The following is a 16638-nucleotide window of genomic DNA, read 5'->3' on the forward strand; positions in this document are numbered from 1 at the left end:
CACCAGGAAGAGGAAGTAGCAGGGAATAGGGGCATGGGGGGAGATGGGCACAATGGTACACATGCACAATTAAGTACAGCACAAGTATAGACAATGGCCAAAATGAATCACACCAACAAGGAGCACAAGTCACACAACCTGCCGGACTGTATTGAGATTCAGTTATTTAGTGCTGTCATTGTAAAAATTTTTGTGGAACTTGAGCTTCGCACTCTCCCCACAGGGCATTCTGCAATCCAGTTCCGCTGCACCCTACAATGGTCATCAGGTGGGGAGGGGACAGAGTCTGGCCTAGGCTCAGTTGATTGACTAGACGAGCCCCTGTTTATGGATCCCCAGATGGAAGCAGAGGTTGGGCCTTGGGAGGATGAGTCTGCCCGTCCTAGTGGTCTAGAGATCAGTAGAACTGCGGGGAGGGGAACGAATGATACATACAGTGGGGATGGAAGCAATCCAGGGACGATCCGTCTGCTTTCATGAAACATCGCAGGGCTAAAAAAAAAATGCTTCTTCCAGAATGGAATAATTTTATTGAGGAACAAGATATTTGCTTGTTCCAAGAAATGTGGAGTCTGGTCCCTCTACATAAAACTGGGTTTGCAACATACTTTATTCCAGCGCTATCTACAGGGAGGGGTCGCCCCTCTGGGGGCCTCCATATCTGGCTCAGCATTTCTTTAAATTGGCTTATCACCGTGCATACCACCCTATCTAACGGCATCTTACACCTGACGGTCAAAGGTCCACCAAATAGTTCTAACTTGGAGATATTCAATGTGTATGCTAGAGGGTCACCGGGGAATGTTGTTTCAGCCATTTTAACTGCTCTTGAATCTGAATTGTCCACCTTACCCCCAAACTCAGCAATTATAGTGGCGGGAGACTTCAACTGCACATTCGAACCGCTTAGCGAGGAGGATGTGCTGGGTACTGGGGAGCAGGATAGCAAATTTGCCATCCCATTGCTTAGCCTCCCCCCAATTAAATAGTGGACGCAACGAGCCATACAACTGAATGCCATTTCTGTGGAGTTCAATTTAAGAGCTGCTAATGGACGAACACGCTCCGATCTCAAAGGGGCTAACACATACAACAGGCCCAGCTGCCCATCGCGGATTGATTACATCTTTCTTGACATCCGACTCTGGGGAGATCTATTGGATATGAAGGTAAAACCAACCCAGGATAGTGACCACAATCCACTCTGTATGCAACTAAGAAATAACTGGACGACTTCCAAGTCTTTAAATTTGGTGAGGACACTGACAAAAGAGGTAGTCCTCCCCACTGTAACCGCTGCCTAAAATGGCATAAGGTCGCTTACCAAGAGATCAAATTTACTAATATTAGAGAGCTCAACGAGCAAAAAACATTACAGCTCGAGGTGATTAATGCTGCTAAAGAGAACACAGTGCCCTCTCCATTGCCCGAATTCTACCAGAGGACGATCGATGGGTTGGGGGAGTTTTTCGCCATCCCGGACTCTAGCAATCAGAGTACCAATAATAAACAGCTGCCTAGGCGTTCAAACCTGTGGCACTCAGATGTTTGCAGAGAAAAGAGGCGTAGCCTTTCCCTGGCCCTAAAAGGGAACAATCCACTTCTGGTTAGATTAGCAAGAAGGGAGTATGCCAGGGCAGTAGAGCTAGATAAACGCAACTGGGAAGAAGACCATTGGCAGGAACTCAAAGCAGAATCCCTATTGAAAGATTCTGCAATATTCTGGGAAATACTTAACAAAGGCAAGCAAAAGCGGTCTGATCCGATTACTAACCACATCGCGGAACATGAATGGCATACCCATTTCCTTGCCCTGTATTGTGATGCTGAAAAAACGACAGCAGGGTTTAACAGATCTATTCCATTAACTGCTGAGGATCCTAGTGCAGACTATCTGATTGAGGGGACTAATTTTGACGAGCCGTTCAAGCTCAATGAAGTTTAATCGGCCATTGCTGGGCTAACGGCAGGAAAGGCGGCGGGTCCCGATGGCCTTCTTGGCGATCTACTTTTGCGCGAAGTCAAAGTGTGGGCAGACTTCATCCTCCTCATAATGAACCTGATAGCCAGAGGCCACCCAGTCCCGGACTCTTGGAAAGGGGCAGAGGTGGTCAGGCTATACAAAAAGGGCAATAGGGAGGATCCTGCCAACTACAGGCCGATTAGTCTAATTGACGTAATACAAAAAGTGGTTGGCATGGTCCTCCTAACGAGAATAAGGTTGTGGATGGACGAAGCTAATATCCTTTTGCATTTTCAGGCGGGGTTCAGGAAGAAAGTAGGGACGATTGATCAAGTGTTCAGATTCTGCACTCTACACGGAAAAGTGGTAACCATTGGGAAGGGCAGCCTATACTTGGCTTTTATCAATCTCAAGACCGCATTCGATCTGGTCCCCCTGAGGTAATTGAAATTTTTATGGTCAAGTATGTCCCCTAACGTGTACCCCAACGTCTCCATGTACGTGCTTCTAGTACATGTAATTTCCCTCCATGACCGAATATGTAGACGCAAATACATTTGCGTCCAACGTTAACATGTCCTCTTACAGATCCACCATGAATGGATCGATAATTCAGTTCCTAACTATACCATGCCAACGTATTTACATGGTACACTTTTACGTTTTTCCTGGCTCTGCCGAGCTAGGCCCTGATTTCTGTCTCCGAGCCCTTTCTGCTTTCTGCCTCCGAATACTGCAGCCCGAACACATATCCCTGACCTCTGCCTTACTTCCTGCCAAGTGAAGCGGTGCCTGGCTCAACCTGGCCTGCCTGCCTGCCAAAAACGTATTTTGCCTTCAAGTTATCTGTTCAGCCTCCTCGAAAATACATTCCTGTCTAGTGATTTAGGTAAACATCTCCCCGGCTGCAGAGCAAAGAGCAAGCCTTCCTGCCTCCATGCAAGTAATTTACAGTTCCCGTTGCCATAGTAGGCTCATGGCCCTGCACGTAGACACGTAGACACATATGCACGCACTAGCATTCAGTATAGAATAGCCTCTGCCCGAGAAACCTTTTACTCCAGATAATACATCCTCCAAACATAAGATATCAGATATGTTATAAGTCCAGGTCGTTCTGACATCCCAGACTTCTGTCTCCTCTACTATTGTTAAAGTTCTCCCCAGTTACCACATCTATGTCACGTCATGCTAGCTGCGCGCGCATCCACACCTTTCTGCTGATTCTGCAACTTTCTCTATGCACCCACCCACATGTGACGATTCCTATGACGTTCCTCTGACATGTACAGTGCACGCCTTCGTGTACGCCTATTTCCACGCCTCCTATTACGCACATGTGCTCTTATCTTGCTCTTTTTCACCTGTTACGCCTACTGTATTGGATTCAATTATGTTTTCCTACTATATATAATGTGTAATGTTAATAAAACGTTGACTATCCCTTCCCGAACCCTAGTGGTGACGGAACATGATCTCCAACCTCGAGGTTTTTCTAATAAACCCCGTAAAACTCAGATACCACGGAATCTGCCTTTCATTTTTATGAGCTATCTTGTAATGATAATTATACGGAAAAAATAGATTCGGTAAAATATTTACCACATAATTTGGCGCCCGAACAGGGACCCCTCCCCCACCCCATGCGCCGGAGATGCGTCGCAGGCCTTGTCCCCTGCCACAGCTGTGACGGACATCTATGCGCATCTGCAGGTATTCCTGTATCTCCCTCAGGCCTACGGAGGTGACGGAGACTGCGGTCGACATCCAGACGAGGCGGTGAGGAGTGCGGAGGATCCCGACCAGAGCCCAGCCGAGAGTAGCAGTGTCCGAGGTATCCAGAGGCCCACCTGTTCCGATGTGATGAGGCGCATGCGTAGTAGCAGTACCAGAGTCCAGTCCAGTCCGAGGCCTTCAAGTTCAAGTTCAAGTATTGCTCCCGGTGAGTACCGTTGCTAGGGACGCATCTAGACGGGTGCATTAGTTTGTGTCCGGTAAAGACAGGTCTGGGTACACAGTCCTGGTCCGTACGTGTTCACTCAGGTGAGCGCGGTATGACGTGTCTCTTTATGGGACCGGACTGTACTGTTTAGCAGTGCATCTAGTAATTCAGTGATTCAAGATTCAAGCCTTCTAGCATTATTCTCACGTGACTCTAGGTATTGTGTTTTAATGTACTAGACAGTGTCTATTCTAAATGTTTTAATGTATTTCATGTTGTGGTATGAATGACTGTTTGCTTTTTATTGCCGTGTTTATTGTATTCAAGTACAAGTAAAGATGCCGTTATTCTCGAAATTGCGTCAGATAGGAACTAGGAAAGGGATACTCGAAGAAGCAGTGCCTGTCCCACCTAGGGACACTCCAGGATATTTTATGTACCACAAGCACGGCTTAGACGCTGTGTTGTATTTAGACTTGTGGGTGGACTACACCAAGCATTTAGAAGAACAGTTTAGATGGCCTGTCTCAGGGACATGGGATGCCGAGTGCATCATGAGAGTAGAAGAAGCATTATGGAAAAAGAAAGCCAGACAGTCTCAGAAAGATGCCATAGAATTGTGGCGTAAAGAATCGCATAGAAGAACAGAAAAAGCACTCAGAAAAGCAGAGAGAAGTAGAGAAGAGTCCGAAAAGGCCAAAGAAAAAGAGTTACTAGAAGAAGGAGAACAGGTCAGATCAGAACAATTAGACCGTAAAAGAAATGCACTCATTACAGGCATGTATCCAGTTCTTGCCGAGGGCCTGCCTAAAGCCAACCCGGAAGTATTCAGTAAATTGCCACCGCCATTGGTCCCGACTAAAGTACGTCACCATAAAACCGCAGCAGATATTTTCCTTTCTTCCTATTTAGATGATGTAGCTCCCGCATATACCAACGTACCCGTACAACCTGCTAATAATAATCTGCCACAGCAGATTCCTGCCGATCAAGCCCAAGCTACGACCCCTCCACGTCAGCATTTTCCCGCACCTGTTATCACTTCCCCCATTGTTCCCCCTACTAATCCTTTTTCGACAGATGCAGCCCAAGGTTCAACCCCGCTACAGCCCGGTTATGCCCAGGCATCTGCTTCAGGAGGGGCCACAGGAGGTCCCTATCACACCCCGCTGCAAATACAGCGCCTGACAATGAGAGAATTAGCTACGCTACGCACTCCGAAAGCGACCCCAGCCGAAAAACTTAAAGAATATCTTACAGATTGTAGATATGATTCAGTACCTGGCAAGACAGGCCCCATGATGTTAGCTTTGTTACGTTTAAGACGTGTTGCAGATTTTTTGATTACACTACCAGGAATGTCAGAACAATTAGACAGGATATATCATTTTATTCAAACAGGAGAAGGCCCTGAATGTATTCGGGAAGCCATGGCATATCAGAAAGTTGATACACAAGCTTTAATATTACGGTTCTTGATTAATTGTTTGATAAGAGAACGAGATCGACCAGGTTTTGATCAAGAAGAGATGAATGTATTGACTAGATGGAGTCAGAATATTGCAGATTGTAAGCATGACAAAGAGAAATGTATAGATGCCATGTCTAGAAAAATCCGTAAGGAGATAATAGCCATACATACCCGACAAAATGCCGAAAGGACAGCCGAGTCAGACGATAAAGACTCCTCAGGGGAGGACGAACCAGAGAATACTACAGTAGCTCAAGATATAGTAGCGTATGTAGGTAGAACGAAACCTCCTAAACAATACCCTTTAGGTAATCCTTTTGACAGACCCATTCGTCTAGAAAGCAAGAAACGATACCTCTCCCCGATACCTGAGCAATGTTCTCTTGAACACATTTTCCAAGTTACTGACAACATCCTGAAAGAAAGAATAGGTTATCGTGAACTCACTACCTTACGTGATCAGGAACTAGCCCGGTCAGCAGTCCAATGGGCCGAGGATGACAGTATATATAAAGATGAACTAATAGTACACACGTTTTTAAGTCTTACCCCAGAAGAACAGCGACTAGCTGGTATATACATGATTCAACATCTCATTATCCAGTATGAAAACCATCAGTCTGATCCAGGTCCCCTGTATAATCTACTGCAAGACTTACTCCTGAGAAGATGGAGAGGTCTAGGTACCGATTTAATTGATATCATTTTAGAACAACGCCACAAATATAGTACGTTCCTGACTCCACGTCACATTTCAGTTCCACCCCCAGTCAGACAGCCATATCACCTAGACAGACAGAATCCTTTACGAGAAGTACATCCAATCCGGAAGCCAGATGATACGCTTGAACGTGTATTTGTATACACTCCTTTGACTAAAATGGAATTATTGGAAATGAAGAAAATAGTACCTTGTCATGATAAAGACCTTGCAGGATTCCACCGTGAATTAAAAGACATGTTACTTATGGGTGATTACACATATTCAGACATCCTTAAGATGTTAAAGGTATTGTTGCCAGCAGGGATTTACGAAAAACTGAAAGAGAAAGATTGGGAGGTGGGAGATAAAAAGATTAATTGGACCGAATTAGAAGATGAAGATAAAGGACGCACCCCAGGTTTAGGTCTTGGGGAGAAAACGAAAGCATTACCAGGATTGTTAGTACAGGTTTTGCCTAGATTATTGACAGTTAAAAAGGAAGATTGGGATGCAATTTCCGCCTGTAAACAAAAACCAGACGAAGACACTAGTGATTTTTATTCTAGATTCGAGAAATGTTTTATTATCAACAGTGGCCTGAAAACAAGTAGCGAGTCATTCCCACATCATTTCGTAACAAAATTAGTTGAGAATTCCTTACCCCAGGTTAAGAACAGAGTATTGAAAGTCGAAAGTACATGGCAAGCGAATACGCCTTCCCAAATGTTACAAATGTTACAGTACCACCAGAATAGAATCAGAGAGGAACACGATCATGAACAAAGACGCATGAAAGACACGAAAATGAAAGTATTAGTTGCTCAATCTGTTCCAGCAGATGGTCAGAAGAGGGGTAACATGCAGAACACACAGACTAGTCATCCTACAGGTCCCGTTAAAGGAAATTGCAATTATTGCAAACAGCCAGGTCATTTTATTAGTGATTGTGCTGATCGTTCTGAAACATAATATAGCTACAGGCAAAACGAAAGAGAGACCACGCCAGCCTAGGCCAGAACATGTCCAACCGAATATTCAACAGAATCCGCAACTTGCTCCGCCACGTGTTCAGCAACAGACTGTTGCGGTACCACAGCCCCAGCCCATTGCCGCGACACAATACGTTACACAGCAGATGTACCAATATGCACAGTCAGAGTATCCAGATTACCAACAGTATTCATGAAACAGCCTAGAGAGGGAAGTGGGTTTGCCTCTCATCGAGATTCCTGTAGATCAAGACGGTCCTTATGTGCATAGTCAGGTATTAGGGAAAGACAGAAAATTTTTGATTGACACAGGGGCAAGTAGAACTACTATTAGTCATGACGAGGTTCCAGGGGCACCCCTCTCAGGCTCACAGAACGTTTCCCTTGGATTTTCAGGAAAGCCTATTGTTAATGAAGTATCGAAACCAGTTCCCTTAGCAGTTGGTCCATTGTCCCGTACTACTGATTTATTGCTTACGAAGTCATGTCCCGAAAACTTGTTAGGTATTAAAACACTGAAAGCTCTAGGAGCTGTAATATGTTGTTCTCCTGAAGGAGTGAGATTGTTTTTACGTGACTTTAAGGGTCACTATGTGTTGAGAGATTTTGATCCCCGATTACAGAATGTACCACAGCATTTATGGGCACAAGGTCCGACTGATGTAGGTTGTATGCATATCACGCCATATCGTGTCACACTCAAGCCAGGAGTTGTTCTGCCCAGAATTCGCCAATACAAATTGCCACCCGAGGCTGTAACAGCCTTATTGAAAATCATTGACGAGCTCATTGCTCACGGAGTAGTTGTAGAAACTGACTCCAATATCTGTAATTCTCCAATCATTCCGATTCTCAAACGTACTGATCCAAATGAACCTCCTGTATATCGTCTAGTGATTGACCTTAGGGAGCTTAACAAATGTATCATACCTCAGTTCCCAGTGGTCCCAGATATTTCATCCCTATTGACTGCTATTGATTCTGAAGCAGTGTTCTTCACTGTAATCGATCTTAAGAATGCCTTCTTTAGTGTTCCCATTGATCCGGAAAGCCAGTACCTTTTCGGATTCAGTTTAAATGGCCGAAGCTTTAAATTTGCACGTGCACCTCAAGGGTTCACGGAAAGTCCGAGTATCTATAGCCAAGCATTAAAAAGACAACTTGACAGTATCCACATGCCTGCTAACACTGCCCTGCTTCAGTATGTCGATGATCTATTGATCACCGCTCGGAGTGAACAAGAATGTGAACAAGCATCTCTGACAGTCCTATTTTTCCTGGCCGACAAGGGACACAAAGTGTCTCCTTCGAAGCTGCAATTCTGTGTTCAGCAAGTTGTGTACCTTGGTCACTTGCTGTCCAAGAGGGGGAGACAGCTTACGCCTGACCGCATCCAGTTAATTGTACATATGCCACAACCCAAGACACAAAAGGAGGTACGGGCCTTCATAGGCCTCACCTCTTACTGTAGACAATGGATCCCTCAGTATGCATATCTAGCCAAGCCCCTTATACAGTTGACAACACAGGAGGCAGCGACATCGGCTGTCCTCCCTTGGACTCAGGAACATACACAAGCTTTTGACGACCTGAAGAAAGCCCTATGTCAAGCACCTGTTCTAGCGACACCATGTTACAGCAAGCCTTTTACACTTTTTGTCACAGAGCGCGAAGGTACTGCGTTGTCAGTACTCACCCAAGACCAAGCAGGTTCCAGTACATTAGATCCAGTAGCCCAGGCTCTGCCTGCATGCTTGAAATCAGTTGCAGCAACAGCTCTAGCAATCAGACAAAGTGATTCCATAGTATTAGGACACCAATTGACAGTACAAGTTCCACATTCCGTGGAAGTTCTTTTAAACCGTACACAGACTCAGCACTTGACTATAGCACGACTGACAGGTTATGAATTGACGTTATTCCAGCCACATATAGAAATCAGACGCTGCAATACACTGAACCCTGCTACACTTCTACCGTTATGTTCAACAGACCCTTTGGCACATGATTGTGTGGAAGTCATTAACACTATGACAAAACCCAGACAAGACTTGACAGATTTCGCATTACCAGACCCAGACCTGACACTTTATGTGGATGGTTCATGTATGAGAACAAGTACAGGAGAGTTGGTGGCCGCTTATGCAGTGACCTCCGAAACCGAAGTCATAGAAACACATCGTATTGACACCCTGTCTGCCCAAGCAGCAGAGCTCATCGCTCTGACCCAAGCCTGTATTCGAGCCAAAAACAAGAAAGGTAACATATACACAGATTCCCGTTATGCATTCGGAGTTGTACACAACTTCGGAGTCCTCTGGCAAGAAAGAGGTTTTTTAACTTCCCACGGTGCCAAGATACAGCACGGTCCCCTCATTCAAGCTCTGTTAGAAGCAATACATTTGCCTACAGCCATAGCCATCATGAAGTGTAAGGCACATACGAAAGTCACAGATACCATTTCCCAGGGTAACGACCTGGCAGATCGAACAGCCAAACATACAGCACAGACTCATACTCAGATTGATATGACAAAGACAGTAGTTCCAACACATTGCATGACAGTTAGGGATCCCGCACTAGATGTAATTGACATACAGACACATGCTACCCCAGATGAAATCAAGAAATGGACAGAACTAGGAGGGATCCAGACAGAACAAGGATGGATGACGAAGGGAAAATCCACTTGGTTTCTCCCCGACTCTATGGTTCAAGTTATCATTAACACAGCACATAGTCCTGCACATTTAGGAGAAAAAGCTATGTTAGACAGTATTCAAAACCTTTGGTTCAATAAGCATTTACGAGCAGCAGCAAAACAGAAAGTGCGTACTTGCATGATCTGTTGTCAGTTCAACCCAGGCAAAAGCATTCCCGTCGAGCAAGGTGGATTTCATCCTCCTGATCACCCTTTTGAAGTCCTCCAGATGGATTATATCCAGATGGACCGTTGTCGAGGATTCAAGTACGTCCTCGTAGTTGTATGTGCACTTTCCCGATGGACAGAAGCATATCCAGTCCCAGATTACACTGCCCCGACCACTGCCAAGCAGTTGGTTCGTGAATTTTTCCCGAGGTATGGTTTGCCTTGTGGCGTGTATTCAGATAACGGACAGCCATTCTCGTCCGAGCTCATGAAGCAAGTTTCCCTTTTGTTAGGCTATCAGTGGAAGTTCCACTGTGTTCGGCATCCCGAAGCAGCTGGATTAGTCGAACGACACAATCAGACTCTGAAAACAAGTCTTGCCAAGGTCTGTGCAGAAAAAGGAGTAGACTGGATAGTAGCTCTTCCAGTTGCCCTCTTCTATATGCGAATGGTAGCCCATTCTAGAACAGGGCTATCCCCGTATGAGGTGGTTTTTGGCCGGCCACCGAATATGTGGGAGACGCCTCTGCCTCGTAAATTGACTGATGTTGACAGTAATATGCTGACAGATTACCTTGCTTCCTTGATGTCTGCACTACAATCATGTCGTTCACAGGTTGCAGCAGCCTTTCCAGACAACACCGAGGTGAAGCCACACAAGATCGTCCCTGGCGACTATGCGTATACGCGCAATTTTGACCGGTCGAGCCCTCTGGAGCCCCGCTGGAAGGAGCCGAAGATCGTTCTGATGACAACGAGGACCGCCGTAAAACTAGAAGGAAGAAAAAACTGGCTCCACTCGAGCCACGTAAAAAAGTGCTATGAACTTCCGCCAAAAACTGACTCCCAGGATTTTCACATTCCAGAAACTGATACTAAACTCCCCCTGGTAGAGAAAACTCCATCCCAGGAGTACAAATTAAAATTGAGGTCTAGTAAGTCAGACAGTTTAATTGTTTAAGTCCCCCCTGGGTGAAGCGGTTAGACGGGTTCCTGACATGTATAAGCTAGACCCCCATAATGAGAGAGAGAGACAGGAGATCAAGAAACAGAAATATTGCAAGAATTTGCGAAGCAGATGTATCGTTACTTTACTTATCATGTTCTTTTTGAGTCTTACGATTATATGCCTAAACTATATGTTACATGTATATTTTCCTATACAAACACATTCTTCTTTCAATGTCACTGCAGACCACACCTTCAGTGATCTGCCCCCGCACGAGCTTTCTTACCGACTTGCACTGCGTAACAATTCCTTCATCCGTATGTTACACCATTCCCATCAGACCAGCAATGCTACTAATTGCTGGGTATGTGGCTGACTCCCTCCCTACCAGAAAATGACGGGAGCCTTGCCTCTTTTTCCTTATCCGTTTACACATAATGGTTCATGTGGTGCATGGTTTACATTGATGTCCTCGTTAGACAGTAAGTCCGATGTTTCCCAAGGTAATTGGATATGGGGAGACCTGAACACAGTTATGAATAAGGCATGTTTCCCTGACAAGGAGGGTTTTCCCCAAATGACAGGTACTGATCTAGAAAACGAAGTATATGGATTAGGTAATTTTACACTTGACCTCATGATTTTGAATGTCCAGTCAGAAACTAGTTCGAACTCACCTTCAATTTTAGTTTTGCCAGTGAAAGGTGACCTGTGCGTTAGAAAGAATGGTTCAGTACATCTAGGACACAGTGATTGTAATACTGTTATTGAATTCAGTGATAAAGGCAAGTCCACATTTAAAGCTTCCCGACATTCCTATTTCATTTGTGGTCATACGGCTTACCTACGTTTACCTCCAGACTGGGATGGTACTTGCTATATCGCATTCCTATTGCCACCTATTTTTCTAGCCCCACCTGATTACCACAGAAATTCCCATCTCGTTCATGTTAGACCCAAGAGAGATCTCCCAATTGTCGATTACACTGAAACTACATGGGAACAATACACAGATTTCAATAAAGGATTCTTTCCCTATTTAGGAACTGTCTCTAACAGTAAACTGATACGTAGATTGACCAGAACCCTTGAAGCTGTAGTGAATGAAACTACTTTTGCCCTAGGTAACTTAACAGAAGAACAATCTGCTATGAGACTTGTTGTTCTTCAAAATCGTCTCGTCCTTGACGTCATCCTGGCAGATAGGGGCGGGGCTTGTAGAGTCATCGGATCCAGTTGTTGTGTTTTCATTCCAAATAATGCACCGTCAGTATACAGAGCCATAACTCGGCTCCACAAGATTGCTAGTCAGATACACCAGAATCCAGGCACCTGGACCTGGTCCGGTTGGCTCTGGAGCGTAATATCAGCCTGGGGATGGAAGGTCCTATCCTTCCTTGGAATAGCCCTCCTCATAGTATTTAGTTGTTGCTTATGTCTACAATGTGGGCCAGCGATTTGCGGCTTGTGCGCCACATCATGTATTCCCCGTCCAAGTCCACATTCTCGTGCTCGAATGAAAAAAGATGAGCAAATGATGTTATATGAACAGATAGATGGACTCATGAGAATAGATATATCCTGAAGGGTCCGTAGGGGACAAGGAGGGAATGAGGTAATTGAAATTTTTATGGTCAAGTATGTCCCCTAACGTGTACCCCAACGTCTCCATGTACGTGCTTCTAGTACATGTAATTTCCCTCCATGACTGAATATGTAGACGCAAATACATTTGCGTCCAACGTTAACATGTCCTCTTTCAGATCCACCATGAATGGATCGATAATTCAGTTCCTAACTATACCATGCCAACGTCTTTACATGGTACACTTTTACGTTTTTCCTGGGTCTGCCGAGCTAGGCCCTGATTTCTGTCTCCGAGCCCTTTCTGCTTTCTGCCTCCGAATACTGCAGCCCGAACACATATCCCTGACCTCTGCCTTACTTCCTGCCAAGTGAAGCGGTGCCTGGCTCAACCTGGCCTGCCTGCCAAAACCGTATTTTGCCTTCAAGTTATCTGTTCAGCCTCCTCGAAAATACATTCCTGTCTAGTGATTTAGGTAAACATCTCCCCGGCTGCAGAGCAAAGAGCAAGCCTTCCTGCCTCCATGCAAGTAATTTACAGTTCCCGTTGCCATAGTAGGCTCATGGCCCTGCACGTAGACACGTAGACACATATGCAGGCACTAGCATTCAGTATAGAATAGCCTCTGCCCGAGAAACCTTTTACTCCAGATAATACATCCTCCAAACATACGATATCAGATATGTTATAAGTCCAGGTCGTTCTGACATCCCAGACTTCTGTCTCCTCTACTATTGTTAAAGTTCTCCCCAGTTACCACATCTATGTCACGTCATGCTAGCTGCGCGCGCATCCACACCTTTCTGCTGATTCTGCAACTTTCTCTATGCACCCACCCACATGTGACGATTCCTATGACGTTCCTCTGACATGTACAGTGCACGCCTTCGTGTACGCCTATTTCCACGCCTCCTATTACGCACATGTGCTCTTATCTTGCTCTTTTTCACCTGTTACGCCTACTGTATTGGATTCAATTATGTTTTCCTACTATATATAATGTGTAATGTTAATAAAACGTTGACTATCCCTTCCCGAACCCTAGTGGTGACGGAACATGATCTCCAACCTCGAGGTTTTTCTAATAAACCCCGTAAAACTCAGATACCACGGACTCTGCCTTTCATTTTTATGAGCTATCTTGTAATGATAATTATGCGGAAAAAATAGATTCGGTAAAATATTTACCACACCCCGGGCCAAGTTATGGCAAGTCTTGCATGACCTAGGGATTCCCCCATGATTCTTGACTTTATTAAGCGCCTCCATGAGGGGAATTACGCCAGAATTAGGTGGGGTAATCAGGGCCAGTTAACGGGAAGGGTGGCAGTGAATAGGGGGGGTACACCAGGGTTGTGTTTTGGCTCCAACATTGTTCTCTCTCTTTGTTAATGGGGTGGTGGACCATCTGAGAGAAGTTCCAACTGATGCCCCAACCATGGCCAGGGAGAAAACGCCCACCCTCCTATTCGCAGACAATACGTTACTGGTCTCAAAAACACTTTCAGGCCTACAAAAACTGCTAGATAGGTTCAGTCTCTTTTGTCATCTACGGGGCCTAACAATCAATACCGATAAAACAAAATTGGTGACATTTTCCCCTTCCAAACGTATTAAGAATAGTATCAACCTGAATGGTACCCCTTGGAAACTGTAGAGTCTTTTGATTATTTTAGGATTAGGTTGAATAATGAAATGAAATGGAACACTTATTTAGCCAAAATGCTCCTAAATCATAGAAGAGTAGTGGGAGCCATTTTAAGAGAACAACATCTCTCAGTTAGTAGACCAGTAGGCCCGGCTCTTGTGGTCTATGAGGGTAAGGCACTCCCTACGGCTCTCTACGGGTCGGAGCTATGGAGATTCGAAGATATATGCGAGCTCGAAAGATCTAAGAATACGTTTTTTAGGGGCTTGATATCTTTGCCGCTCTCTACCCCCCTGACTCCGCTCCGTAGTGACCTGGGAAGGCAGTCCTTTGCTAACATTGCTGGATTACGTCCCTTATTGTTCTGGGTGCATCTAAGAAGGACCACGGAACTGGCAAATTATGCGGCCGCACTGAATGAGATTATCAATCTAGACACAGGGAATAAGATCGAGTGGATCTGTAAACTAAAGCAGCTGGTAAAAGAAATTGGGTTTTAAGAAGCTTGGGTAACCCAGACCGCGCCGGCCAAGCAATCCATCAAGAAGGCATACTGGGAGTGGGTGAAAGGGGTGGAGGCATGTAAACCCAACCGGCGGACCCTAACTGAACAGTTTTTATAACACAAGCCAGCTGCTAAATTCGAACACTGTCTTGATTTTATACAATCTCCCCGTGATAGATTGTTGTACATGAAGTTCAGGCTAGGAACGCTCCCACTTAATGACCTGGTAGCGGGTTGGCAGACTCATAGCTTGCCCTCTGTGAGTTGCCCGGGTTGCCAAGCACCATCAGAATCGCTCCCCCATTTCTTCTTTGCATGCCCCGCTTATAGGGCTGCAAGGAGTAAATCGTTGAAACCAACTTGTAAAAATCTTGGCTTTACCGACTATAGAGCTGCACTACGTTTGTTCAAATATGACACTTCCTCTCTTAGCATGATTGGTGCAGTAGCAAAATACTTGGGCAATGCCTGGCTAACACGTTCAAAAATGGTAAAACTTAGTAAGAGCTAGCGTCTTAAGGTCCCAAATGCTGTCTACATGTTGACTGTAAATGAAATTGCTTTTATTGTATATAGTGTAAAAATTCATTTTAAAGGATTTTTAGTGATTTTATTCTGTTAATTGCATATGAATTTATCTTGCTAATTGTTTAATGAAATGCTGGATCTTCTATTCCAAAAACTCTTGTTCTTGCTTTTATTATATTTATATCGAATAAAGTAAATACAACACAACCTGCCAACATCACACCACTGAACGAGCATAGAAGTGAAAACCATGCTGCATTCATACAGGATGTGTACAAAGGCAGGTCGTGGGTGTTTTGGGATGTCTGCAACCGTGGTCATCATGGATGAGATGCCCAGCACGTGGCAGATGGGCAGGTTCACTGTGTGCTACGTTGCCAAACAGCTGCTCCTCCCTCCTACGAGGCCCCACACTTTTGTACGGTGCGCTGTTGTATCCCATGCACTCGTATGGTACACCATTGTAATGCCTATACCTATCCTGCTGCATTCCAACTACACCATGACAGTGCCGTTTGGAGGTGGTGCATGCCACTTTACATCGACTGATGTGGCAGGCCACACCAGAACACAGAGACACACATACTGCACTTCCTGTACACGGACATGTCTAGACACCCCATTCCCCTTGCCGGATAGGCACACCCCTGCACTGACCTGTGTACGCCAGACCAGCACATGCCGGTTGTGCATGCAGGAGGATGCGTGCGCAGCTACATGTCTAGGGTCACTGCCAACGCTGTGGTGACAGCACACTGTGATGTTTCAGGGCCCGTGCCTATCATGCTATCACAATGACCACAGGGACACACTTGCTCAGATGCAGGTGTGGGGGCGTTGGCGGCCCTGGGGTTGTTGCGAAGTGGCTCTTGGCTGTGTTCCCTTTCATGCTGCAGGTAGTCGTCCTGCTTAACACCAGCAGAAAGCAGGTGTAAAATCCCTGGTGCTAATGTGGCTTATTGACGGAATTTGTTTCGCATTTCAGTTGTTGTGAAAGTTGTGATGTGATGTTTTCGTGTGCAGAACAATATACGAACTGTGCAGTGTATCCAGTCAAGATCCAGCACCTGATGCACTATTCCCAATCAATATAAATACAATAAGATTTCTTCATTGATTTTTTGTGTACACTGTAAGTGCAGCCACTACCTCAGTGCAATTCAATACAGGATTTTAGTATTTAGAATAAATCGCAAAGGTGTACCTCGTGCCTTTTTACACAGGAACGGCTTGAAGTTGGTGCAAACTGCAGACATCACCAGTATTCCCACGATAAGTGCCCCAGAATTTAACACCATGGTGGACACCATCAAATAACATTAATAAGAACAAGAAAGAGTCACACAGCAGTTAAGAAAATAACCAAAAACGTTATTAATTTAAAACTTTATTTTTTATGAACATATACATATAAACGATAAACTATTTTCAAACTTTTATTTTTTATATACATATATATGAATGATAAACTAATAAACAAAATTTA

This window comes from Lissotriton vulgaris, chromosome 10 (genome assembly GCF_964263255.1).
Source record: "Lissotriton vulgaris chromosome 10, aLisVul1.2, whole genome shotgun sequence".
NCBI lineage: Eukaryota > Metazoa > Chordata > Amphibia > Caudata > Salamandridae > Lissotriton > Lissotriton vulgaris.